The 27,665-nt window shown below is 46.2% G+C and overlaps 1 pseudogene; it reads right to left on the reverse strand.

Moving 5' to 3' along the window:
* Nucleotides 1–15,630, reverse strand: part of LOC146821820 (uncharacterized) — a 59,884-nt pseudogene extending 44,254 nt beyond the window's left edge.
* Between the last annotated feature and the right edge of the window lie 12,035 nt (nucleotides 15,631–27,665).

Consider the following 27,665-nt stretch of genomic DNA (forward strand, 5'->3'; position numbering starts at 1 on the left):
TCTGCCGTTCGAGCTGGTATTAGTAAAAGGTGGGGTGAGGAGGGTGTATGCCTCAATGAGCTATGCCTCCTAGTGGTGTCGACATGTTTCGAAGCTTCCCCATGCTTCTTCGTCAGGACCTTAAGGATCCCTTCCTGCCACTAACTGTGTTGTGTTTAAAACAAAAATTGTAAGAAAATGAAATGAAAAAAGGAAGTAAATAGCCTCCAAGAAGTCGTAATGCCTTAATAGGTCTTACATAATCCTATCAACCTAAAGGGAATAAACATAAGATAAAGGCATATTAATTACGTAGGAAGTAATTCAATCCATCGTGTGAGTACGGTGATCTGTAAAAAAGGTGAAGAGTACTGGTCTCTTAACGCTATCCGTAACGTTATCACGTGATCTGTGATGAAGGCACTGTGTGACAAATGAACATACAACATTAGACATAACAAACATACAACAAAAAGCACACACTCTATTCAGAATGGGACTGAAATCCCGCACTAGTTCAGTGTATATCCATGCCAGTAAAAAGATCCCCAAAGTATGGACATACTTGCTAAAAGGAGATAAGTAACCTCATGAGCTCATGGACCGAGTGGTGGGCGTGCCAGGTAGGCTACCTATATGAAGGGAGGAACGGGAGAGGAAAAAGTGGTCCAACGATCAAAATGTTAGCGTTGTCAAGATATTACCTCGTTCACACAGAAGCGCCGTACTTACGACTCCAAGGATCAATGTCCCGCCAAATGAACCACCCCGGTCGGCTCCGTCGATGGAACTGAGTCGAAGGGAGCCCGTTTAAATGACTGCATCAATTAGTGTAATCGCGCCAAAAGGGTTAACGCCCAATGCGCGCTGACTCTGCAAACGGAGACCCGGAACCGGAAGGGGACCGTCCGGGTCACTCAGATCGATTGCCTGAGCCGAGACTGAAAGGAGAAGGACCCCAGGGGGAAGACAGAGGTGTCTTAACCCACTGCCTGCATAGATTCAAAAACTGATGGAATACAAAGGGAGCAAGTGCTGTAGTCACCTGGGATTGAGACCGGAACGGTCACCAAGAACGACTATCTGAGCCGAGACTTAAAGGAGAAGGACCTCAGGGGGAAGACATATGTGTCTCAACCAGATGCCTGCATAGATACCAAACTGATGGAATAAAAAAGATCGGATAAAAGGAGAGCAAGTGCTGTGGTCACCTGGGATTGGGAGTGTGTAATAATAGTGGGCAAGGAGTATATTAACTCACACTAACCTGATGTAAATAGAGGGATTGGCATAACTCCGCAAAGGAAAGGGAGAAGCCACAGTAGTGATGGGCTGAATAGCCGAACATCATCAGGGAGAATCCGCCAGAGTGCCAAGAATGTACAGTAATGTAGCAATGATTACAAGAATAAAAAATGAAAAATACAATCCTAAAAAAAGGGGGAGGGAGTGACAGAAACCTCACAGTGGTGAGGGAGAGGTATCGGATAGGCACAACCATGGAATGATCGCCCCCCCAAAAAAAATGGAAGCTCCAGTAAGGTTGTAGAGCTCATAGTAGAAAGCCATTCAGTCTGTAATCAGATCTCTTAAAGATGGAACTGGTTCCATGGTATATCATCATTTAATCCCCTTGTCTGCAGGTTTGATGATGTTCGGCTATTCAGCCCATCACTACTGTGGCTTCTCCCTTTCCTTTGTGGAGTTATGCCAATCCCTCTATTTACATCAGGTTAGTGTGAGTTAATATACTCCTTGCCCACTATTATTACACACTCCCAATCCCAGGTGACCACAGCACTTGCTCTCCTTTTATCCGATCTTTTTTATTCCATCAGTTTGGTATCTATGCAGGCATCTGGTTGAGACACATATGTCTTCCCCCTGAGGTCCTTCTCCTTTAAATCTCGGCTCAGATAGTCGTTCTTGGTGACCGTTCCGGTCTCAATCCCAGGTGACTACAGCACTTGCTCCCTTTGTATTCCATCAGTTTTTGAATCTATGCAGGCAGTGGGTTAAGACACCTCTGTCTTCCCCCTGGGGTCCTTCTCCTTTCAGTCTCGGCTCAGGCAATCGATCTGAGTGACCCGGACGGTCCCCTTCCGGTTCCGGGTCTCCGTTTGCAGAGTCAGCGCGCATTGGGCGTTAACCCTTTTGGCACGATTACACTAATTGATGCAGTCATTTAAACGGGCTCCCTTCGACTCAGTTCCATCGACGGAGCCGACTGGGGTGGTTCATTTGGCGGGACATTGATCCTTGGAGTCGTAAGTACGGCGCTTCTGTGTGAACGAGGTAATATCTTGACAACGCTAACATTTTGATCGTTGGACCACTTTTTCCTCTCCCGTTCATCCCTTCATATAGGTAGCCTACCTGGCACGCCCACCACTCGGTCCATGAGCTCATGAGGTTACTTATCTCCTTTTAGCAAGTATGTCCATACTTTGGGGATCTTTTTACTGGCATGGATATACACTGAACTAGTGCGGGATTTCAGTCCCATTCTGAATAGAGTGTGTGCTTTTTGTTGTATGTTTGTTATGTCTAATGTTGTATGTTCATTTGTCACACAGTGCCTTCATCACAGATCACGTGATAACGTTACAGATAGCGTTAAGAGACCAGTACTCTTCACCTTTTTTACAGATCACCGTACTCACACGATGGATTGAATTACTTCCTACGTAATTAATATGCCTTTATCTTATGTTTATTCCCTTTAGGTTGATAGGATTATGTAAGACCTATTAAGGCATTACGACTTCTTGGAGGCTATTTACTTCCTTTTTTCATTTCATTTTCTTACAATTTTTGTTTTAAACACAACACAGTTAGTGGCAGGAAGGGATCCTTAAGGTCCTGACGAAGAAGCATGGGGAAGCTTCGAAACATGTCGACACCACTAGGAGGCATAGCTCATTGAGGCATACACCCTCCTCACCCCACCTTTTACTAATACCAGCTCGAACGGCAGAATAAATTTTTCGAGACCAGAGAGCCAGGTATTTTTTAATTCACTCCTTATTCACTCCTGACCCTTCCTCTCACACCCCCGCATCACACATAGCTGTCTCACTAACAACAGTGCTCCCACGTAAACGTAGGTCGTAGCACGCCCTGTCCCGTAGAGGGGCAGGAAGACCCCCTTGATGAAGCATGACACCAAGGGCCCTTTTGGTGTGTGAGGGGTATTTAAACAACTAATGTGTATTCTCCACAACCATGGGATGCATATTGAGTAATCGGGAGATCTCTTATACCCGTGGGTGGATCCCTTTGTTTATGAACGTGAAAAGGGGGCAGGGTGGACAGTTCCTGACCCCCTAGCCTTTCTCAGGGGGTCCCAGAAGGACCTCCAAGGGCCAAAATTTCCTTTAATTTTTTTGCGAAAAACCGCGGAGTACGCGTAGCGTGCGCGTACGGTAGAAACGGAAAAATTCCCACAGCGCGCGTACGGTACGCGAAGCGCACCGTGCGCGTACGGTACGCGCACGGTGAAAAACCTTAAAAAAAAAAAAATACATAACTTAGCATTTAAAAAACCGTACAAATTCACTGAAAAAACCATAGGTTTCACACACGTTATAGTTAGGAATTAGCATTTAAAAAACCTTGCAAATTCACTTAAAAAACCATAGGTTTCACACATGTTATAGTTAGCTGGACATTTCACTTGTGAAAAACCATTGAAAGTCCCCCGTTATTGTTAGTGCAGGCAACTATAACTCACGCGACCGCAATCCTCTGCTGATGACGTCAGATATTACATCACTGATGACATATGTGTCTTTCTGAAAAAAAAATATTTGTAATATATGTTTAGCTAAAAATTAATGGAAGAAGACAGTGATGTAATATCTGACGTCATCAGCAGAGGATTGCGGTCGCGTGAGTTATAGTTGCCTGCACTAACTATAACGGGGAATTTCATTGGTTTGTCACGAGTGAAATGTCCAGCTAACTATAACATGTGTGAAACCTATGGTTTTTTAAGTGAATATATATATATGTACACACATACATACATATGCATGTACATATAGCCCGCACGTTTAGTGGAGACATGGACTAATCCACATAAGTAAAGCCTCTGTGAGCATCAGTAAGTAGCAGATAGTAGTTGTAATAGACTGTGACAGGGCAATGGAGGTGGGCCCCTCTCATGATCTAAAAAAAATCCTCGTGTCTTGCTTCATAAACCATCTGTTTTCTTCTCACTGGGTGACGCTGTTTTTTCTCATCTTACCTCCCTTATCTGCCGGTTTCTGTTTTTCCAGGCGTTTGTTCCCTCGGCCTCTGCGCTAGCTTGCCCGGATGCTTCTTCCTGATTGGCGGAGTGGACACCGGCACATTCACTTTGCAAGGCCATGAAAACAGGCGGCAGGTGTTCTTTCTCAAGATGTGCTGTTCAGAAGGCCCAGCCATGGGTAAAGAGGGCCCTTCAAAGTGAAAATGTAAATATCATCTCAACGGATTGTTTGAACACCTACAGGTTTATTGATCCAGTATTTTAACTTCTGAGAGATATCACAGTGTTCATAGATTACTGTACAACATAGAGCTGTGTCTAACAGGCACATGCATCAAAGCTATTTGCGATCGCAAACGGCGCGAATCGCAAAAATCGGCCGTTTGCGATCGCAAAAATAGCTTTTGCGATGCATGAAACAACTTGCCACTCGCAATTTAAGAAATCGCAAATTATTGTGATTTCTTAAATAGCAATTGCATTTAAGGAATCCCTAATTGCGATTCCTTAAATGCAATGCATTACAGTTTACAAAATAGCGATTTCGCTATTAGCGTGAGCAAATTACCATGAGGCTGGACCTCATGGTAATTTGCGAAAACTTAGAAAAATGCACTTCTTTGCATTTTACTAAGTTTCATGTTGCCCACACACATGCCCTTAGAGCATGTGTGTATGCAACATTTGTGCAGAGTGAACATACATGGGTGCAATAGGGTGTCATTTTGACACCCTTGCACCATCGAAATTGCGGGAGCAATTTGCGAGTACCTACTGGTACTCGCAAATTGCTCCCGCAATCTCTAATTCATTCCTATGGGCCTGGAGGCCCATAGGAATGAATGGGAAGACATTCCTTAATTGCGACTCGCAATTTGCTAGTCGCAATTAAGGAATTTGTGGGAATCGCTATTTCTTTAGCGATTCCTACATGCATAGGGTTTTGCTATTCCTTAATTGCGATTCCTTAATAATTGCTATTAAGGAATTGCAAAACCCTATGATGATGCATGTGCCTGTAAGAGTGGGGCGTCCCTGCTAGTGAGTGCATGGAATGCCAGAGAACCATGCAACGAATGACAAATTCATTGTCCAAACTCTCACTGAGAGCAACATGTTTGATGTTCTCTAAGAATAAGCCAGTTAGTTTATTGTGAATAGAATTTATGATTCTTAAACCCGAATCAAAATAAAGATTCCAGTTAGCCAAGCCAATAGATAATGGTTCGACTATTTGGTTGTTGGGGAATGGCGTCTAATGGCGCCAAGAGGTATTCTTTGACATTTGTATTTCACGCTGGAACCTTGTTTTTTCCACTGGCACATTTTCAAGTTGGGAGTCTACAGAGTGAAGACGTATGGCTGAAGTGTGTGTATATTTCCGACTTTCATGAGATTCACAAAAGCACACGTAGAAATGCTCATACATTCTCAACGTCTACTCCTGCTGCTCAACTGCTGGCTGTTTGGAGGGTGAGAATTCCCATGAATAAGAGGTTCTTAAAAGAGCATTAGTATATCAAGCAGTTTTTTTGTTCTCCAGCAAGAAAACATTTTCCTGCTGGAGGAAATCCTTACCTTCCACCCCATAAATTTCTCTTCTCATTACATACGTAAGTACTTTTCTTGGGACTAAATTTGCATGTGCAAACAGGGTGGACACAGTATGTGGGAGGGTGTGTGAAGGTCCACAGGTCATATCTTTGCTTGTTTCACCACCTTCCTGATGGCCCCTCACCAGCCCCCTCCGTGGAATCCCAGATGCTTCCACCTCCAGCTGCGAAATGTCAGCCATACCCATGGAATTTTCCCTAGGAATACTTTCCATCCACAGAGGTAAACGCCTGTCTATCCTCATTTCAGAAATCACGCTCTGCCATTTGTGATCGCAGATAGGATCATTTTGCACACATCCTTAGCAGGGGGTCCTGATTCACAAAGCCACGTGCACACCTCAGCTATACTTAAATAGAAGGATTCATAAGTGCAATTTCTAATTTGTAATTCACAAAATTCTGTTCTGGTTTGGCATGGAAACTGAGTGAACACCCATACTCTTGTGAGATTGTGAGTAGTCACAAGTTTATCACACCCAATGGCCTGATATTTACTTATTTCTAGGGTGGGGGCAAACCCCTATCCAGGGTGGAAATCTGAGGGAACACTGCCAAAACTGGAAAGTGTGTGGGTGTAGGCTTTTTCCGTGGAAAACAATATTTTCCATGTAGAGAACAAGGAATAAATGTTACTATGTGCTGATGAACATTTTCTAGGTGGCCATTTTGAAATGCGTTTGTTCTCGTTCTTTGTCACTCTTTAGAGTTCCAAAATAGTGAACGTCTCGGCTATTTTGGGATGGTGAAGAATGTGAAAACAATTAGTAAAACATGACTGCTAACGAAGTGCCCGCAGGACCTGCGGCGCACTGCAAGCTGCAGCAAGTTGCCCAGGACCAATGAATGGGGGAACTTCTCAGCCCTTGCAAAGAAAAAGAATAAGAAAAGAGATAAATAATGTTTTTTTAAGGGATACCTTGGTCAACCACAGCTTTCACTGTTGTGGACTATTTTTATAGCAGCTGCGGAGATTGCGCACAAGCAAAATGCCATTACTCATAGATAGTGGAGGCAATGGCTGAAGCGGGTTGACCCACTTCAGCGATGAAGTGGTGGGTGTGAGCAAAATGTGAATGACAGTTTCAGTGACAAATGGACGAAAGCTGCTGCCCCAAAGCCCCTCAAAGTATGTTTATCAGAATCAGGAGTTCCTAAGGAAGACCGCCATCTTGCTCCCCCATCAGGCCTGATGAAAGGCATTTTTGTGGTGGAATTCATACCTTTGAATGTGTAACAAATTGGGTTGTTGGTTGCCCGGGGTGTAATCCCTGGTCAAGCAGCAACCACTATACTTGTCAGGGTAAGGCACAAGCAAACCTCAAATTAACCTGTGCTCACGCCCTTGGTAACTTGGCACTGAGCAGTCAGGCTTAAATTAGACGCGATGTATACAGTATTTCTGCAACAAATCAAACAGTAAAACAGTGAAAACACACCACAAAAGGAGCCCACCACAGATTGATAAAAATAGAGGAGTTTTTAATAAATGAAACGGGACCTAAACAACAAAAAATTAAATTAGTAGACCTGGAGATATTTAATTTTAAAGATCAGGAGACGTTTTAAGGCGTGGGCAAAGTGGGTCCTGGCCCAGAGCCCCAGCCTTTCAGGCCCAGCTGTGGAGCTTCTTGACATGATGACCATGAGCAGTTCTTAAACAGATTGTTTTAAATACTGTTTTACTTTAATTCATTTTTAATGTGATTGATATGACCATGCAATATCCACAATCAAAGCTTGTTTTAAATCAAGACAGGACCTTGCATGTGAAAAATAGGAGGGGGTCACAAAGATTATTTGCGATAATATTAGTGAGCTGCTACTGCATTAAAATCTTGAAAAAAATATGTCATTATCCCTGAATATTAGATGCAAACAGATTCAGAATTTGGACCACTGGGCCTGTTTACTGGCCAAAGAGGGCATGAAAGAGCTGAAACTGGATCATAATTCCAAAGTTATTCTGAATAGGGGACCCCAAAATATCTTTGGCCCAGGGCCCCTGAAATCCTTAAGATGTCTCTGGCCATAGTGAAAATAGCACCAAAATGTACAAAGCGCTAATGGAGATATCTGGTTGCGCCGGATTGGGACACTACATGCACTCGCTGCCGCCCTGTCCAGCTCAAGCTCCCCTGCCGACATACTTTGCCCACAGCTCTCAAATTAGCCACCCTGAACTGTCGTTCTCTCCCCAGACACGCGCTGCTAATCAACCATCTTATAGAAGATCATGAGCTTGACATCCTGTTCCTCTCAGAAACATGGATTACAAACCACTCGGACTCAGACGTCATCCTGGCTACTCCCCCAGGTTTCCTGGTACAATCCCAGCCCCGCCCTTTGGGTAGAGGAGGAGGCTTGGCGATTATTTACCGTGACCACCTCACCTGTAGAATCAATGACGCCCAGATCACGGACTCTGAAAGCCTCCAATTTACCATCCACGTAGGTCCGACCCACACACTAGTGGGACTCCTAATCTACCGCCCCCCCGGCAATACGAGCTCTTTCACTAGAGCTCTCCTTGAGACTATCGCATCTCAAGCCCACTCCACCCCCAACTTCTCCATAATAGGGGATCTTAACATCCATTTCGATGACCCCCTAGATACAGGAGCGGTTGACTTGATTGGAGAACTGGCTACATTTGGCCTCCACCTAGCTAACTCTGGTGCCACGCACTCTAAAGGCCATCTGCTTGATCCAGTGTTCACGAATGACACCACTCTTCAAGTCACTAAGTCCCTTCCTCTCCCATGGACGGACCACTTCATGGTTCCTTTCCGCCTCCCAGGAGTATCCAAGAAACTCCACAAACCCACCACCTATATTAAAGATAGAGCATGGGCCAGACTATCCCCAGATGATTGGACCAAAACACTGAATTCATCGATCCCGACCCCCTCGGAAGACCCGACTACCGCGGACAGTAAATTCAGAGCATGGATTACCACTTCCCTTGACTCCATCCTCCCAATAAAAACTCGCGAGAATAAGAACGATAAACCAGGATCCGCTCCATGGTACACTCCGGAACTCCGGATCCTCCGTAAACACTGTAAAAAAGCAGAACGGATATGGAGGAAAGACTGGCAGCACGCAAGCAAAGTTGCGTATCAGCAAACCGTGAGAACATACAAAGGTTCCCTAAAACTCGCTAAAGCCTCTCATTATGATACCAGGATTAAAAACGCTACTAACTCGGCAAGGGAATCATACCTCATCGTTAAAGAGTTACTGAAAAAACCTGTCCCACCCTCATCTAACACACCTCCTGTGGACAGAAGTAATGAGCTGGCCAACTACTTCAATGCTAAAATCGATCGCATTTTAACATCTCTGCCCCGTCTTAGCCTACCCAACAACAGGAACGCTGAGGGTTCCACTAACTACGCAGGAAATAGCGTGCTTCCCCAGCTCACCTCCTTTAAAGCAGTAACAAGAGACGAGGTAGAATCCACTTTAACCAAAATGAAAAGCGGATCCCCGTTAGACCCTGCCCCGATCAGATTCCTCAAAACTGTAGCCGCAGTCGTAGTGCCCACAATTACGGAGCTCATAAACACATCACTCTCCCAAGGCTCGGTTCCCCCCAGCTGGAAAAGTGCAATTGTTAAGGCACTCCTAAAGAAACCCCAGCTTGACCCAGCCGACATGGCGAACTACAGACCTATTTCTCTCCTCCCTGGTATCAGCAAGATGGCCGAGAAATTGGTCAATGGCCAATTGTCACGATACTTAGAAGCCAACAACATCTTACGGCAGTCCCAGACGGGTTTCCGTCCAGGTCATGGCACGGACTCCGCCCTCCTCGCCGTCATCGAGGAGGCGAGATGCATCCTGGATTCAGGAGGATCAGTGGCAGTGATCCTCCTGGACTTAAGCGCAGCCTTCGACACAGTCAACCATCGTGTCCTTCTTCATCGGCTAGCTGCTGCAGGGATTGCAAGTTCAGCGCTCAAGTGGATAGAGTCTTTCCTCTCAGGGCGCTCGTTCCAGGTGTGGGATGGCAAATTCCACTCTGCCACCCTCCCCCTCACGAGCGGGGTCCCCCAGGGGTCCTCATTAAGCCCAACTTTATTTAATGCCTACATGGCCCCCCTTGAAGATGTGGTCACCCCCTTCGGGATTAAAATAGTAAGCTACGCCGACGACACCCAACTAGTCGTCTCACTTTCCCAATTGGACAAACACCCGGACAATCTCCAAAACTGCCTTAAAAATATCCACACTTGGATGTGTGAGTCAGCACTCAAATTAAACGGGTCAAAGACCGAGGTCATGTTTCTGGGCAAGCAGTGGTCCACCATCCCTCCTTCGGTCTGGCCAGCCGTTTTCGGGGAAATCCCCACCCCGAAACAGGAAATTAAAACCCTAGGAGTATGGCTAGAGCCCGAGCTGTCAATGAAGACTCAAGCTACCAAGACAGCAGGGACCTGCTTTGGCCTAATGCGCTCCATCAGGAAGATCCTCCCACTTCTCCCGCCCCTATCCAGGAAGCTCCTAGTACAGGGCCTGGTGCTCGCAAGGCTGGACTATTGTAACATGATATACCTCGGAGCACCAGAATCTACCCTGTCCAAACTCCAGCGAACGCAGAACGCAGCCGCCCGGCTACTCTGGAATCTCCCCTCCAGAGCATCAGCCAGGCCAGCAATCCAGGATCTTCACTGGCTTCCAATCCGCCAAAGGGTCGATTTCAAGACCCTCTGCACTGCACATAAGCTGCTTAACGGTTCCGGCCCAAACATCTTAAGAGACCTGGTTACTCCTTACAAAGTCTCCAGGTCCCTCTGCTCGGAGAATGAGAATCTGGCCAATGTCCCTAGACATAAGAAGACACGTTCGGGTGGCCTCCGCTTCTCGATTAATGCATCCACGAGATGGAACGCTCTCCCCCGTACCCTCCGACTGGAATCCAATCACCTGCTGTTCAGGAAGAAATTGAAAACGATATTGTTTCCTAAATAAAAACCCCCCCTTTTTGCCCTCAGGTTTGCCTTCAAGATTATAGCGCGGGGATGCCCTCGGGTCACCAGGCGCTTTACAAATCGCTAAAATAAAATAAAAATAAATAAATAAAGTCACAAGTTCAGGCTGACCTCGATGGGAGCCAGTCAGGCACGCTGAACAGAGTACCTTAAATCCTAGTGGGGGAGCATTGCGTGGATCCAGGTCAAAGATGCGCAGAGCAGCCGAACCGATGCATCGGTCCCGGGATGCGGCAAGGCTGTTGTGTGAGGCAGTGGCAGCTGGTAGGGAACGGGGTGGGAGGTGGGGTGGTTGAAAATATATTAAAAAAACACTTACCTTTTCTGACGGCTGCATCTCTCCTCCCCTTTTCTGCTCTTCCTGAATCCAGTCTGGAAAAAGCTGCAGGAAGTACCGGCCACACAGGCTCCCCTGAGCCAAATCACAATGCTGTAATGCAGCGTTGTGATTGGTCTGATCGTAGATCGGCGCTCAGATCGGGACAGGGAGCCAGTGCATATTCCCTACTAGGCAGTTCATTACAGCCTGGTGGGGAAAATGCAAAGTGCGTATGACTGCTTGGCCGGCTGAAATGGCTGGCCAAGCAGTCATGTGCACATAGTGTGCAGAGTCCACTCCTCCTCCCACCCTAAGCCACCAGCCCTGCCCCGCCCTAACCCAGCCCACAGGAGAGCCAGACCAATTTTAGAAAATTATACTTTGTTTGCATTTAATTGTAAGACCAAGATCTTCGTAATAAGATACGTGTGTTTTTAATTAGGAATACTTTTCACTTTGAAAAATCGACACTTAGAAACTTTTCAACACATTCCAATGTTATCATATGGGGAAACCAATATTGAAGTTAAACAGGAAACTACTGCACTTACAAATCCAGTCTTCAGAGCCAAAAGTCAGCAAGGCGGCGCAGAGAGGGCCGGGTGCAGAGATCAAAATCGGAGTCCTGCTCAATGCTTTACAATAGAGGCAGGGGTGCCTGAAGCCATTCTGCTTGCTGGTGAGTAGATCGGTTACAGGGGTCAAGCTTTGGGGTTAGGTTAAGCACAGGGGGGCCACAAAGCAGGACCAAACATACACCACCAGCAGCACAGGGGCGGCCGGGTGCAGGGTGCAATTTCGACGTTGGACGCTCAATGCTTTTCAATGAGGATTCTTCTTACGACACAGAGCCGCAGGCGTGGCACCGGAGGTTGCAAGAGGAAGACCACTGACAGCAGAGGTAATTTGGGATGTATGAGATCGTAGGGTCACCGTCAGTTCAGCTCACCAAGGCCCAAGGGCTTCAGGTGCAGGGGTGCCTTTTGATGTTGAAGTCTCCTTATCGGAGCCGGTTGCAGTCGGGGAGATTCAGACTGCAGGCACCATCTTGGGGATCAGGAGAGGTCAGCCAACAATGGACATGTCAGGATTGCTGGGGAATCTTTACTGCACTGGTGAGCCACTCAGACTCGGCCTGTGGGCGTTGGGTGTGGAGTGGGCAGGAGACACAGATCCGCCTGGATCCGAGGTCCGTGGAGTAGGTTTCATCACGATGGGGCCGCTGTCCAAAGGAGAATGGAGTCTTTTTCGAAGGCAGCAGTCCTCCCAGGGGTTTCAGAGGTCGCTGGCTGCAAGACAGGTCTCAGGTTTGCAGAAGCTGGAGACAGACCTATAGGGCTGGGGCCAAGGCAGTCGTCTTCATTCTTCTCTGCAGGGTCATCGTCTTTCTTCAATGGTCGTCGCAGATCTGGATTCTAGGTCTGAGGGAGGCACCTAAATATTACATTTAGGAGGCATTTTGGGGAGTACGGCCAATGGCCACCTCACCTGGGATGACTACACCCTCTATTTTGCCACCCTCCTGTGGGAGGGGGGCATAGACCTAGCCCTGATTGGAGGGGTCTCCCCATCTTCAAGATGGTGGGGACTGAAAGTTGTGTTTCACCTCGCCTCCCCCACCTTAGGGGTGGGGTTAGCAGAGGTGGGCACACCTCCTATTATTTTACATTTTTCCCGCCGGTTTGCCAGCCCAAAGTTGGGTTCTAAACTAGGGTCTGCCATTTCCTGCTAGCAGCAGAGGCTGGGGGTCGCATTACAAAGGCAGCAGGCCTTTGAAGCACCCGTCTATGAGCACTGGCCCATCCTAAGGGAGGAGAGCAGCGTCTCTCTACTCAGGGGTCCAGAAACATGTCTGGTGGTGGCTGGCTGCCTATAGCTGGCCATAGCCGGTCATAGCCCACATCAGGGTTTGACAGGTTTTCACGGGGCACCTCACTGACATCAGCGTGGATTTATTGAGAGGAGTAGTTTGGGACCAAACACTCCTGTTTATCAGTGAAGCCTTCAAGTTGTCGAGTTTCCAGCCCATGTACTCTCTATGGCTTCACTGGCATTTACAATATTAGGAAATGGACTCCAATATTGTAGGGGATATCTGCTCATGCAGATATGCTCTCGCCTGTGGTATAGTGTACCCTGCCTTAGGACTGTAAGGTCTGTTAAAGGGGTGACTTACCTATGACTTCAGGCCGTGCTAGTTGGCATTGGACTAAGACTCGACTTTGTTGTTTTCTCCCTCACAAGGGCATGCAAACTGCAAAGGCAGTAGCATGGTCACAGTAAGGTGGGGTCCCAGGGGACCCTCTTCAGCTTCCAGGCCTAGGTACTCAGAGTACCAGTCACTAGGGACTTACAGAGGGCAGAAGTGCCAATTAGGGATTTGTTTTTAGGGAAGGAGCACTGGCACAGGGGACCTGGTTGAAAGAACCCTGTGCCCTACATTTAAAAAAACATCAAAACCAGGCAAAAAGTGGGAGGCTAACCATGCAAAAGAAGCACTTTCTCACACATTACAATCACTTCATTTACAATATCGGTGATTGGTACACTATCGCAGAAGTGTGACCTACCATTAAAACATTCAGGAATTTGAGTTTGCAGCTTTTTGCAGAGCACCCCGACATCTAAGGAGGATGTACTGCTACCCTGATAGCACAAGACCTTTCCAGAAGACTGCAATAACTATATTCCACAGAACCAGACTCACCAAAGATAGTACGTTTCAGGGGCCTCACAAACTAATTCTGGAAGATTTTGTACTATTTGAAATCGAATTGTACTCTATATAAGATGAAGCTCACAGACCGTGTAACTCTGAATCATATGTCTTTCAGTCTTAAAATGTGATGGCTAAGGCCCTGTGGCCAGCAGCAGCTTTCAGGATAAGCCTCAGTCAGTGTCGAAGCTAGACTTTTTGGTGCCGGTGGCGCCCCCTAGGTTTGACGCCCGACGGCGGCCCCTTGTAGGAGCGGGGGGGGTGCTGTTGATTCATGCGTTTGCCTCCCCCAAAACTTGTGTGGCCCGGGGCGAACCGCTCCCCCCCCACCCGCCCCTTGCTACGCTACTGGCCCCAGTGACATTCATCTGACAAGGTCATTCCACCATGTTAGCAGACCCGGTCTCGCGGGATAGTGCCACAAGGCCAAGAGCTCCTAGAGTGATGCTGTTGAATATTTGTCATAGCAACTGCAAACTTGTCCATCACATATATTGACTGGGCATTGGATGTCTCTTCCATTTAAAAGAAGGAAAATCATCAATAACCAGATGCAGGCAGAATAAGTGTATATGTTGATAGCATTTCTGCAGTGCACTCTGCTGATGGATTCACAACAGGAGGCAGAAAAATGCTTTACAAGGCAGTGGCACAAGGCTAAAAAAAATTGGCAGGCACAGAATGCTTAAAATGAACATTTGTCATCTTATGTGTAAAGGAGAGTGTTATCCTAGCTTAAAGGCTGCAGCTACTAAGGACAGATGTTCATTTCTGTCATTGCAAGGGTGCAAACACGTGCCCGAGGAAGGGGCACTGGCGGCAGGGGCAGATTATACAATATTAGGAAAGGCTGCATGAGAAGGCGATATGTCCTTCCACCTCCTTGCCAGATCAATTTTTTTGTTTTCATGAGTTTGGCTCCCAGACGCCCATATCCTGCATCTGCTAGATCACAGCACTTCCCATAGTATGGTGCATCTCAGTGGTGCTAGTGGTGAGTGGGCAGCAAAGTGTACTGATTATCACATTAGTACAGGGTTCGATTGTAATGTCCTAGAATGCACCTACACACGATGAAAGGCTGGATTCGGATGCAGGTGGGCGGCCTTCTCTTCTCTAACAGAATCAGTGATGAGCAAGAGGGGCCCCACCTGTTAGTCTCCAGTCTAAAGTGGACAATCATTTGATCCTTGGCTCTGATGACAAATTATTGAATTTATAATATTGATTTACAGTCACTGACATTCAACAGTATTGTTAAAGCAGTCTGTTTTCACTCTCCCTCTCCTGGAATCCTTATCTCCAGTAACATATATTAGATTTGAAAAGCTATAGAACACCTATGCATGCTGGGAGAGGTTTTTATGGGTTTCTATTTTGTGTATCATTAACAATGTGCATAATACATTTTCGCATGCGATTCCACATGTACCTAGTGATATAGTACTGTTCTTTTGTAAACGAATTTCCTATGATGTGCAGAAATGCACCTTTCTGATATATGTTAACTAGACCACAAATCGACTGTACACGCCTTCTTGTTCAAGATGGAAGTCATAACTGCCACTCATCCTGCTTCCCCTCACCCACCTTCTCTCCTCTAAACTCCACAGCACACAGTAAGCTGAGATGTACTTGTTTATTTCCACTGTTATTGTTATTCTGCTCTCAATTAACTTTTTCAGCCCAAATTCAGAGCATTTCCCAAGGTCCTTCTGTTTGTTCATTGTGTCCAAGTTATCCACATAACCCATTACTGTTAATGTATCATTGGTGCTGAAGAATTATTAATCTAGTGGGATAGTGCTTGGGTGTAAAGGTAATATTACATTTTATTTTCATGTGCTCTGATTTGCTAATAAAATGCTACATTTGCTTATACCACAGTGAGTCTGCAGATCCTGTAATTTAATTTGTGAAAATAATGCATAAATACCCCTTGATTATGGAGGTGCACTAGAAATTTTGAGGCAACTTTCCCGTTCTTCTAGGGGTGATGTCTGCTACTTTCCTGGTTTGCTGCCTTAGAATGATTTGATTTTTGCATTCTCTGTATAACTCTGCATTGAAATCCTTCATGGCATTGAGTCTGTCTTGCTTTAATTTTTGAATTCTGTAATACATTTTTTTAACTTTTCCATTGATCTAGAATTCGACTATTGAGTCCGCCCATTTCCTTAAGGAATTGTATTTTTGTTTCTTGATGCTTTCGGAGGTGCCTTAACGTGGGGGCACATTGCCTCATGAGATTGAGGTTTAACACTGTCTCTGTCTCCAATCTAGTGAAATGTGGGAACTCTGATTAAAGGACATTTTTGAGTGTCTACATTTTAGAATACCATTTTGCTACCACAATACTGCACTTATCCTTCTTAATTCAAGACTTTTGGTGTGTTCAGTCCCACTGTTGCCACGATTCAGAAAAAGGAATGTGTTAACATGTATGTGGAAATGGTCATGTGAACTTCAGAAAATGACAACTTAGGAGCTACATATTCCAAGGTGGACAAAGGCATAGTTGAGAGTATACATACGACGAGAGACTAAAGGGGACATCCAGGGAAAAGATAAAGCAGTTATCTTTGCCCAGTCCTGTATCGCTAGCAATCACCAATCAAAATAGGTGCTCTGGAATGTTGCTTTCTTTGATGAGTCTGCTTGGGTTTGAGATCTATTGTGAGTGTATCTTTAGTTATTTCTGCTTGAATATATTGGGAAATGTTTTAGCCACATCGTCATGTAAAAGCGTTAGGGGACGTGACAATGTATAATAGATGTATTTAGCCAAATGTATAACGATAAGTTTCGGTTTAGTGTAATGTATTAGACTAAATGTGTAACTCAATTGAATTAATTCATGTATGTCATTTATCCACGTATGTGAAAGTAAAGGCACTAATGTTAGAATGTAATTTAATAGTGTGTTTAACCTAGTAGAGGCCTGGAGTCACATATATCGTTAAGGAGAAAGGCCTGGTATTTCTTATGTTAGCTGAATGCGGTAGGCCGCACGTGATTTATTCTAGTAGAGGTTTTGGGCTGCAGTAAATTACAAAGTTAAAAGATGCGAAGTATTTCTCCATCCCATGATCTCACCGCAGGTGCTAGGACAGTTGGTTCGTTAGTAAAAAGGTCTTTGTCTAACAGTTGAATTATGAAGAAAGCCAGACATGGGAGTGCATTGGAATGTGCCAATCGCAACTCCTCGTGCCGACGGTGTCTGGGACTCAAGGCCAAGCTGATGGACGATGGAAGATGGACGTAGCCGAATGGAAAATCACTGGAAGAAGACCTGGTCGAGGAGGTGTGCCAGAGGGCGTGTTCTATGTTTTGGGGTTTCGTAGTAGGGACAGCGCCCCGAGGGTTGAGCAGTTGAGAGTAGGACAGCCCGAGCAGAAGAGAGTAGCCCAGAGCAGAGAGAAGAGGTAGGCGAGGAGCTAGAAGGAGCATTTTTAGATCAAGCTCTCCAAGTGAAGACTTCTTAGGAAGTTCACTTCTGACACCTTTTCATGATTTTTGGGTCTTCAGGGAATGTTAAGCAGGGACGTCATCCAGCATAGAGTAGGGACAGAAATGCTTTGGTTTAATGATTCCTAATATCGACATTAGCTTTGTAGTTATCTACCTCATGCTTTTAAGAAGCTGTACTTTTGTTCATATTTAGTCGTATGCGGATTCTTCGTAGAGTGGCATTTGTATTAGTACCCATTTACCTGTTGAGCCTTGTGCTAAGGTGCTTGTATCTGCAGATGTTCTTTCTGATAATAAAATCCCGATAGAAATAGCAATTGGCTTCCGAGTCTTCCATTATGTCAAATTGCGGGAAGTATTCTTTGATAATTGTATTTGCTCCCTCCACGCTATTAGGCAAGTAAAAAGGTTCAGTCGACCAGAGTGGGTTCTTGAGATAAATGGATACAAGAAAATTGGGCCCCAGCAGTTGGTAGCAGAGTCGGATGGTTACTTCCGATAGCGAGGGTTGATTAGATAAGATAAGTGATCCTTGAGACCCGTAGACGATAAGTAATGGTGAATCGTCAGATGGTGACCAGCAGACGACGGCGGATGATGAACATAGACGGCGAATAGCAGTGCGGCAGGAAGCAGCAGTTCGTGGAGTGAGCATGAACAGGATGAGATGCTGTAGATTGCGGTGTTGATTTTGTGTGATGTCTTGCGGAGTTAGAGTGAATGTTGAGTGATTGTGAGATCAGGCTGTGAGCGCGCGCAGCCCGGGAACTGTGGTGTAGAAGACACCCGTGGTAGATTTTGTTGACCACCCAAAGGAGATCGTGAGGTACCATCGATCACCTGGACCGAGATAGGGGGAGCGAATGTGTGAGTGCATGACAACTCGACGCTGGTCGTGGGTTGCTGTATGTGGATTTGAGTATTTGTAACCTATCAGAGGCAAACTGTCTGGTCGGACGGGGACAGACAGTTGCCGACCGAGGTCAACAATTTCGAGAGACTGTGGACGAACAGTCAGAGGCTGTGGACGGACAGCCAGAAAAATAACTTGTTTGGGACAAACGGTTATTTCAGTGTATGAATGGGACGAATGCAGGCGTGAAACGTAAACAGTAAGGAGAGGGAACTGCTGCGAACAAGGAAAGGTGACGTCAGAGAGTGTCGCGCTGTGATAGGCCGGTTGGTGTTAGTCGCGCTGTTATTGGAGGGTTTCACATCAAGAGATAAACAGTGTGTGAGACCGAATTTTATCAATCAAGAAGTGTTTTAAAGTTTTTCGAGAAATGTGTAGAGGCGATAAGCATGTGGTTACTCGAGAGGGAGAAGAAGCCCCTCCCGAGGATATTCCAGCACATTACATGGCAAAGAATGTGGGGTTGCATACAATCATTTGGCTTGAGAATTGGCATAAAATGACCCAAAGTGAAGGGGAATTAGCATTCCCGAGGTATGGTTCGTTCAGGCTAGCAGTGTTGTACCAGTTGAAATCCGTAATGGCGGGGTTACGACCTTTGCCAAGGCCAACACAGTTCGAAGCACTACATGCGTGGATTAGATCAGCGCATGATAGGGATAGAGGGAGGAATCAGGAAAGAGTGAAAAAGTCGATCAGGGCTTACCAAGATGCTAGATGGGACACGGTGGAGAAAAGATGGCGGGTACAGACACTAGAGGGAGAGAGACTTTATCCCTTATTGATCACATCAGAGGGAGTAAGGAATGTAAAGTCAGAAGACGAGGATGAGAGTGAGATAGACGATGATTTATTGGAAAGATTATTGTCAGAGAGACCACCTCCATATAACCCAGAGGTACCAGAAGAGACGTTGGTCCAGATAGACGATGACAGGAGAGTAACCTTCCAACCAGAGACGAGAGTAGAAGGAAGGATCTCGATAGGAACAGAGAGTACGAGGAGCCCGTCTGAGGGCTGAGAGAGAGGGGAGGTTACCGGATGCCTTTAAGGTACCGGTTACCATAGGACCCATCGTTTTGATTTATCACCCAGATAGAGAGGAGGGTGAAAACCCAGGGCAGACAGCTGAGGGGGGTTAGGAGAGAGGTCACTGAGAATGGCCTGGAGGGCGCAATGACCCGAAATCCGAACACTATACAATGGAGTACACCCTTGCCAGCCATGTCAGATTCCTCAGGGGAACAAAGAGAACAGAGACCCGAGAGGTCGAGGTCCCTGATGGAGTCGAGATCAGATTTACGATCATGGGTACCGCCACAGAGAGGCCAGGACCCAAGGGTAAGAATGGCAGAGAGAGAGCAGGTCGGCTTCAGAGATCAGTCCGCTTCAAGGGAAATGTTCCGAGAAGGGAGGCCGCAGGATCAGGAATGTGAGGAAGACGATAGAGGAAGGGTTGTCTGCCGAGAGGTGCTGAGAGGAGCCCTGGGAGCCGGGATGATAGATGTAGTGAGGTTAAAACTTAAAAGCAGAAGTGGATGAAATAATAAGCGGAAGTTTATCCCTTGAAAGAGTGGTAACATATGTACCGGATGAAATACTTTTTGTGGCGAAGGATGTGACTCGGAAGGCACGAGTTGCTCATGAGAAATTGTCAGAATTGGCTAGACGATACGAGGTAGATTTGTCTAAAACTAAAGCACTGCAAGGAAACCATAGGTTGCAGTACAGTGACCAGGAATTGGAGGAGAAAAGGGTCGTCGGATTAAGGGCCCATAGCAGAGATTTGATCCTGGCCATGCGAATATGGATGACCCTTGATAAATGGGAAGAAAAGTGGTCTAGGAAGAAAAGCTCCAGAGGAATGATAGGAGGGACCCCACCTCCGGGTGGAGGGCAGGTAAAGGTAGGGAATTTCCCTTTAAGGGAAGTGCAGAATGGAGGATACGTGTACGTACCCTGGAGCAGGGGCGATTTGGCGGCATTTATCAATGACTTCCCCCGGCTTAGGGAGAAGCCAGTAGAGTGGTATAAGCAAGTTGATCGTTTTGTTAAGATCTCAAAGGTACTGTGGACCGATCTGAATACTTTGTTCGACATTGTGGTCCCGGGAGATTTGTGGGCGGCATGTAAGACTGCCCTTGACTGGCCAACTCAAGAGCCTGAGAGAAATGTATACACAAATGGTCCATCACCGGCAGTAATGAGGTTGTATGATCGAGTGATTGCCTGGTTAAAGGAGAAGGTTTCACCCCAAGACATCAATTGGGTAAAGATAGACAGGACAGTGCAGGAACCTAAGGAGACGGTGCATGAATTTTACGAGAGACTCTTGCAGGCTTTCAAACAGTACAGTGGCCTAGACCCGTTGGACACGAAGGATATGGGACAGTTTGTCTCAAAGTTTGTGTTGGGATTGAGGCCAGAGGTTAGCCTCATGATACAGCAACATTTGATTTGCTGGCAGAATAAACCGGTTGATGAGATTTTACGGTATGCCCGATATTGCACTGATGAGATTGAATCCAAACATAGGAAATTGAAAGATAACTTGCTGCTTGTTCAGATGCAAACCGCTCAGGGACAGTCTAATGGAGGAGCATTGGTAAGGGGACAGGGGAATTATCAGGCAGGAAACCAGAATGTTCAGGGGCAGGGAAGGCCGAGGCCAGTGGACCCTAGAACAGGGATGGATGTGGCGATATTGAAAAAGACTACAGCATGTCAACAGTGTCACCAGATTGGACATTGGAGACGCGAGTGTCCCCTGAACCCATGGAATCAGGTGCAGCCAGAACAAGAGGTAGCTCAGGTCCCTGAGACGGAAGCGGTACAGACAGTAATCAGACCTAGGGTGATGAAAGGGGGGACTGGCGTCCCGCAGGTGCAGGTTCCCCAGCCACCCAAAATACAGACTGTACAGCAGGGAGCTCGCACTTATTTGCAGATGCCAATGTTTGAAGTGAGTGAGGGAAATGATATAAGCTTGTTGGCCCGATTAGGGTCTAACAGGGATGTGGACTGTATGTTTAGGGCCATAGAAGTAGATCAAGCAGGACCCTTTGTGGAAGCAGATTTTGACAGTCATCCTACGACCTTTCTGGTGGATACAAGGGCTACTAGATCGACTATAAGGTCAGCAGTGGTTCCACGGTTGGCCCTTTCTGGACAAAGTATCCAGGTTGTTGGAGTGGCAAATAAGAAGCTGGTTAGTCCATTAACGGAGCCAATTCCAATCAGGATAGGAAATTTCAGTGACCGACACCAGTTCGTGGTGTGCGACTCTAGTCCGGTTTGCCTGTTAGGAAGAGATTTATTGTGCAAACTAAACTGCACGATTTACTGTACCCCGAAGGGAGTGGAGGTACAGATGAGAGACGATGACGCGACCTTCAAGGTTGCGAATCAGCATGTGTGCGTGGAAATGTACCCAGCGTTAACGGTGGAGGAACTTCCAGTTGATCTGAGGAACTCAGTGTCCATCGATGTATGGGACCATAGTGGCGAGGAGATTGGTTTAGTCAAAGGAGTAGATCCAGTGAAAATCCAGATTAAACCAAATGTAGAATTTCCGAGGACACCCCAGTATAAGTTATCCCTTGAAACCATCGCAGGGATTAAACCTCTGATTGAGTCTATGATTAGGCAGGGAATATTGGTGGAGATTATGGGTAGCCCATGCAATTCACCTATCATGGGACTACAGAAACCAAGCGGAAAGTTTAGGATTGTGCAAGATTTGCGAAAAATAAACTAAATAGTTGTTCCATGTTGTCCAGTGGTACCGAATCCATCTGTGACCCTATTTCAGATCCCATGCGAAGCTGAATGGTTCACTGTGATTGACTTGTGTCAAGCATTTTTCTCGATTCCTTTACATGAGGACAGCCGATTTCTTTTTGCATTTAGGCTGGAAAATCGTGTGTTAACGTGGTGTCGTATCCCACAGGGGTACACGGAGAGCCCATCTATTTTTAATCAGATCTTGAAGAAGAATCTTGAAGGGCTTGTGTTGCCGCAAAACTCAGTTTTAGTGCAATACATTGATGATCTGCTCGTTGCGTCAGAGACGGATGACGCCTGCAGAATCGACACAGTTGCCCTGTTGAATTACTTGGGAGAGAATGGTCATAAGGTGTCTCCAAACAAGCTGCAATACTGTTTGAGTGAAGTACAGTATTTGGGGCACCGAATTGAGAAGGGAAAAAAAAGGTGTCTCCGGATCGCATTGATGCGATTCTGAGAATGCCAGTTCCCTCGACTCAGAGGGAGGTCAGAATGTTTTTGGGAATGGTGGGCTATTGCCGCCAGTGGATCCCAAACTTCTCCTTTGAAGCGAAGCCTTTACAGCGGCTGACACGAAAGGATGTGAGTGATCCGGTACCATGGGATGACGAATGTTTAAGGTCATTCTTGAGGCTGAGAGAAGCTTTATGCAGCGCTCCAGCTTTAGGGATGCTAGACTATAACAAGGCGTTTGCCTTATTTTGTTGTGAAAAGGAAGGTTGCGCATTAGCAGTGTTGACTCAGAGTCACGGAGGAGTCCGGAGACCAGTTGCCTATTTTTCAGCTACTTTAGATCCAGTAGCTTCTGCGTTGCCCGGATGTCTCAGATCCGTTGCTGCAACAGGTGTCAGTATCGAAAGATGTGAGAGCATTGTGATGGGTCATCCGCTTACTGTTCATGTGCCACATTCTGTTGAGTTGTTGATGACTAGGACTAAAACACAGCACCTCACAAACAACAGGTTGACTCGTTATGAGCAAGTCATCCTTGCTGCAGATAATGTGACGCTGAAAAGATGTTCTGTTTTAAATCCTGCTACATTGTTGCCTATTCCAAACGTAGATGATGATGGAGATTGTGAGGACCATGATTGTCTCGATGTGACTGAACTATGCACCAAACCGAGACCTGACATTGTCGATGAACCGCTCCCAGTTTCAGATGAGATTTTCTTTGTGGACGGTTCATGCTTAAGAGACAGTGTCGGTCGAATGAGAGCAGCGTTTGCTGTGTGTACCATCTCGGGGGTAGTTGAAGCCGCTTGTCTAGAAGGAGTACACTCCGCACAGGTGGCTGAGCTTATTGCGCTGACCCGTGCTTGTTTGGCCGCTGATCAGATTCGTGTAACGATTTACACAGATAGCCAATATGGGTTTGGTGTGGTTCACGATTTCGGACAGCTATGGTCCCAGAGAGGGTTCATGACATCTTCTGGTTCACCCATTCGAAATGGGGATTATGTACGACAATTGTTGGAAGCCTTACAAAGCCCAGAGGAAATTGCTGTTGTTAAATGTTCTGCACACACTAAGGAACTGATTTTGTGTCATTGGGTAATAATTATGCAGATGAAGTAGCTCGATTTTGTGCAGAGCAGGGATGTAATTATACTGAAAATCATATTGTGGAAGGCGAAGGAAAAACAGATTACACTGTGATGTTAGCCATGGCAGACTCATGGGAGGAACTGAAGCAGTTGCAAGATGGGGTCACCGACCAAGAGCGGGACAGTTGGATACGAGCGGGATGTGGAAAAGGAGAGGTGGATATATGGGTTTCGAGTGATGGACGTGCTGTGTTACCGGAATGTTTGTTGAGTCTCATGGCGAGACTAATACATGGTGCTGTGCATCTTGGCAGAGATGCGATGATGAGAATGTTTCGCCAAACGTGGTACAATCCGAAGTTTCGGACAGTAGCTGAGGCTGTGTGTCAAAGGTGTGTTACATGTCAACAGATGAATGTATGAAAAAGAACCGCTGTGACGTTGAGTCACATAGGTAGATCAGGTGGGCCTTTTAATAGGATGCAGCTGGATTTGATTGAAATGCCAAAATGTAATGGGTTGAGGTACATATTAGTTATAGTATGTGTCTTTTCCAGGTGGGTGGAGGCTTACCCAACACGTAGGTGTGACACACTCACCGTAGCTAAGTTGCTATTGAGGGAACTAATCCCGAGGTATGGTTTCCCGACCTCTTTTGAATCAGATAGAGGAACTCATTTCCACAGTGAAATTATGAAGCTGCTTTGTGCTGCTTTAAATGTAGACCAAAGATTGCACTGCAGCTACAGACCAGAGGCTTCTGGGATTGTGGAGCAAGTTAATGGAACTTTGAAAGCCCGAATGGCAAAAGTATGCTCTTCGACATCTTTGAAATGGCCAGATGCATTACCTTTAGTTCTCATGAGTCTCCGGAGTGTCCCTGATAGAAGGACTGGATTGTCACCCCACGAGATAATAATGGGGAGGGCGATGCGCTTGCCAGCAATACCTGCTACTGCCTTGATTAACATCACTGATGACATGATTTTGGACTATTGTGAAGGCCTGGCTGACGTGGTCCATTCTGTGTCTCAGCAGGTGCAGACAGCAACGGTTCCCGCTGCAAGCGACCTGTGCCACGACCTGTGCCCAGGCGACTGGGTGTTGGTGCGCAAACACGTGAGGAAGAGTTGCCTGTATGCTCGCTGGCGCGGGCCCTACCAGATAATCCTCATCACGAATACAGCAGTGAAGTGTGGGGACTGCCGAACTGGGTACACGCTTCCCATACCCATAGAGTTCCAGCACCCTTGGAAGAAACAGCCCCTCTTGAGAACGAAAATCCAGTTGAGGTGGCGGAGCCATCTGAGAGGGCAAGTCAAGCTGTAGGGGTTGCTGATGCTGCTGGTTGTGCACTGAACCAGGAACATGAAGAGAACGCTGAAGGGGACTCGGAAGAAGGAGAAGGAGCTGCGGGGGGCAGTACCGAGTCTGATTCTGCTGAAGAAGAAAGCAGTGCACAGGGTACCAGTAGGGAGCGTGGAGGTGCCACAGAAGCAGAAAGAGTTTGGCCCGTGAGTCAGAGGTGGGGAAACTTGAAATCGGCACCCAGAACAGATCTTGCACCAGTTTCTGAAGAATCTGAAGCAGAGCAAGAAGACGTAGATCGACCCCAAGGTGCTTTGAGAAGGTCGAAGAGAACCAGAGTGCCGTGCCAAAAGTACGCCTCACCGGAGTGGGCATACACTGTGACTGATGCCAAGTTTGTTGAACACTGGAAGATTGAGATCGATCACACTGGTCAACAGTCTCCCATTTCCGAGAGTGGAAGTGTTGCTGAAGATCCCAGGTTTGGAGATCGAAGGAGTATTGACCATCAATATTCCGATTCCGCCATTCTTGAGTATCATCCGTGGTCTGATTTTGGAAACGCTAGACTTCTCAACCTTTGCAGTCATACCCGCACCCCAAGAACTGACAACTCTTAAGCTCGAAATCCTGCAGGCGATCCTAGAGCTGTTGGGACCGGCAGTGATTCTGGATTGATTGTAAAGTAGCTGTACATAAAAGTTTGATAAGAAGATAACCTAGGCCCGAGAGGAAGAAGAATAAATTTAGGGATTTTCAGTGAAGAAACGAAGAAGAGTTAGGGAAGTCTTCCCGATCAGAAGAAACGAGAATTTGGACTTTGCTAAAGGTTCCCCCGGTTCAAGAGAGTGACTGGATTGTACTCATGGGCTGAGAAGGAGACTTGTATCCGTAGAGACTGTACTAAGCATCGAGAACATTTCAGAGATGGCGGAACCTGGGAATGCGCATCGTAGAGCCAAATTAGTGATAGGCACACTATTAGGAGTAGTGATAGCGGTTATATTAGTAGTAGTAGTAACTTCATACATGGTGGCCCATCGGCAGGAGGGGGAGGTACAGGGAGCACCCACACCTACCACCCCAGGACAGGGAGGGGTCACTATTAGGGATCAGAGAGCTCAGACGCTCGAGGAGAATCGGATGTTTCACATATCTTTGTCCAGAGATGATTTTAAACTTAATGCTTATGCGAAGTTGTTGTACGAATACGTGGATGCGATGGATGCGAAAGATTGTTATGTGTGCATGCAGTTGCCTGCTTCGGTAGACGAGGGTATTAGGTACCATCATCTTCCACTGACATATGGGATCTCTTGCAACTTAGTTGCTTAGTTTGTTTTATGAAAGGAAACAGTTTGAGTACTTTTTCTCAAATTATGACACGGTACTTCCCAAAGTTCCGGCATATAAGCATTTGAATAAGTATGACTATTACATGCCAGAGGATAGGCTCCAGAAGTATTTTAGACCGACTGTGAAGCTGGATACAGCATATGCTCATAGACATAATTTGACATGCTGGTTGTCCAAAACGGAAAAGAAGTTCATAGGTCAGATAGAGGATAGGTATAGAAAATTGACCCAGACACGCAATACAGGAGATAGTCCAGTGGATTGGACAGATGAGGAGAGATGGCATAAATCTAAGGGAAGTTATGGACCGATTGCATTGGATGAGGTACAGAAGGGGAAATTGTGTGTTGCCTGGCCTCAAACTCCCAAGGAAAAGGTTCTAGTGGGGCATAGTACGTGTGAACATACTTTTACTATGGAGGACTCTGCTAAGAATTTCTTGCAGAATACGATACAGGTGATTCCGACTGTGTACTATGTGTGTGGGAGAAACGCATATGTGATATTGCCTGCGAATTGGTATGGTACGTGTTACTTGGCGATTATCTTCCCAAAGATTTATCACACGGAAGATTTGAAGCTATTAGAGACAGGGTGCCATTCTAAGGTGCATAGAGCTGTGAATGCAGGGATGGTGATTGGGGATATATATGGAGTGACCATACCTAGCTTGGGAGTGGTTCTGAATGATGTAAAGATAAGAAGGTTGGCGACCGTGGTGGATGAATTGTCAATGAATTCAGCGAGGTCATTGCTGTTGGTGAATGGAGAAATGTTATCGATACGAAATATGGTTTTGCAGAATAGACTTGCGTTAGATGTATTATTAGCAAAAGAGGGCGGAGTCTGTAAATTGCTGAAGGTCCAAGAATGCTGCACGTATATTCCAGACAACAGTAAGTACTTGGCGAAGTACATTGTCAACATTACCACGATTCATAAGGAAATAGAAGATTTGACAGAAGAGAATGTGTGGGAAAAGATTAGCCAAGGATTTGGTCGAGTGGGGACTTGGTTTGCGAAGTTGGGAATGGGATTCCTGGGTTCTGTGTTGAAGCCCATCATAATTGCAGTGGTATGTGTGATCTGTTTGTGGGGACTTCTAAGAACCTGGAAGTGGTATAGAGGGAATAGGGCCGAAAGAGCCCTCAGAGCAAATGAACAGAGAATGGAGAGATTACAGGATCGTCAGTATCAGAATATCAAAAGGATCCGACATGGTGGGATGGTAGCGACTGCGGTTTAGATGAGTTTTAGGAGAAATGAGAATGCTGGTGTGATGACAGTTGTCATCAAAGGGGGGAACTGATGTAGCGCTTAAAAGTTTGAAATTTGTAGGGGTGCATCATATTCACCGTTAGCTGGCACCCGCATATAATGAGTTTATCTTTAGTTATTTCTGCTTGAA

Source organism: Triturus cristatus, chromosome 6 (assembly GCF_964204655.1).
Source record: "Triturus cristatus chromosome 6, aTriCri1.1, whole genome shotgun sequence".
NCBI lineage: Eukaryota > Metazoa > Chordata > Amphibia > Caudata > Salamandridae > Triturus > Triturus cristatus.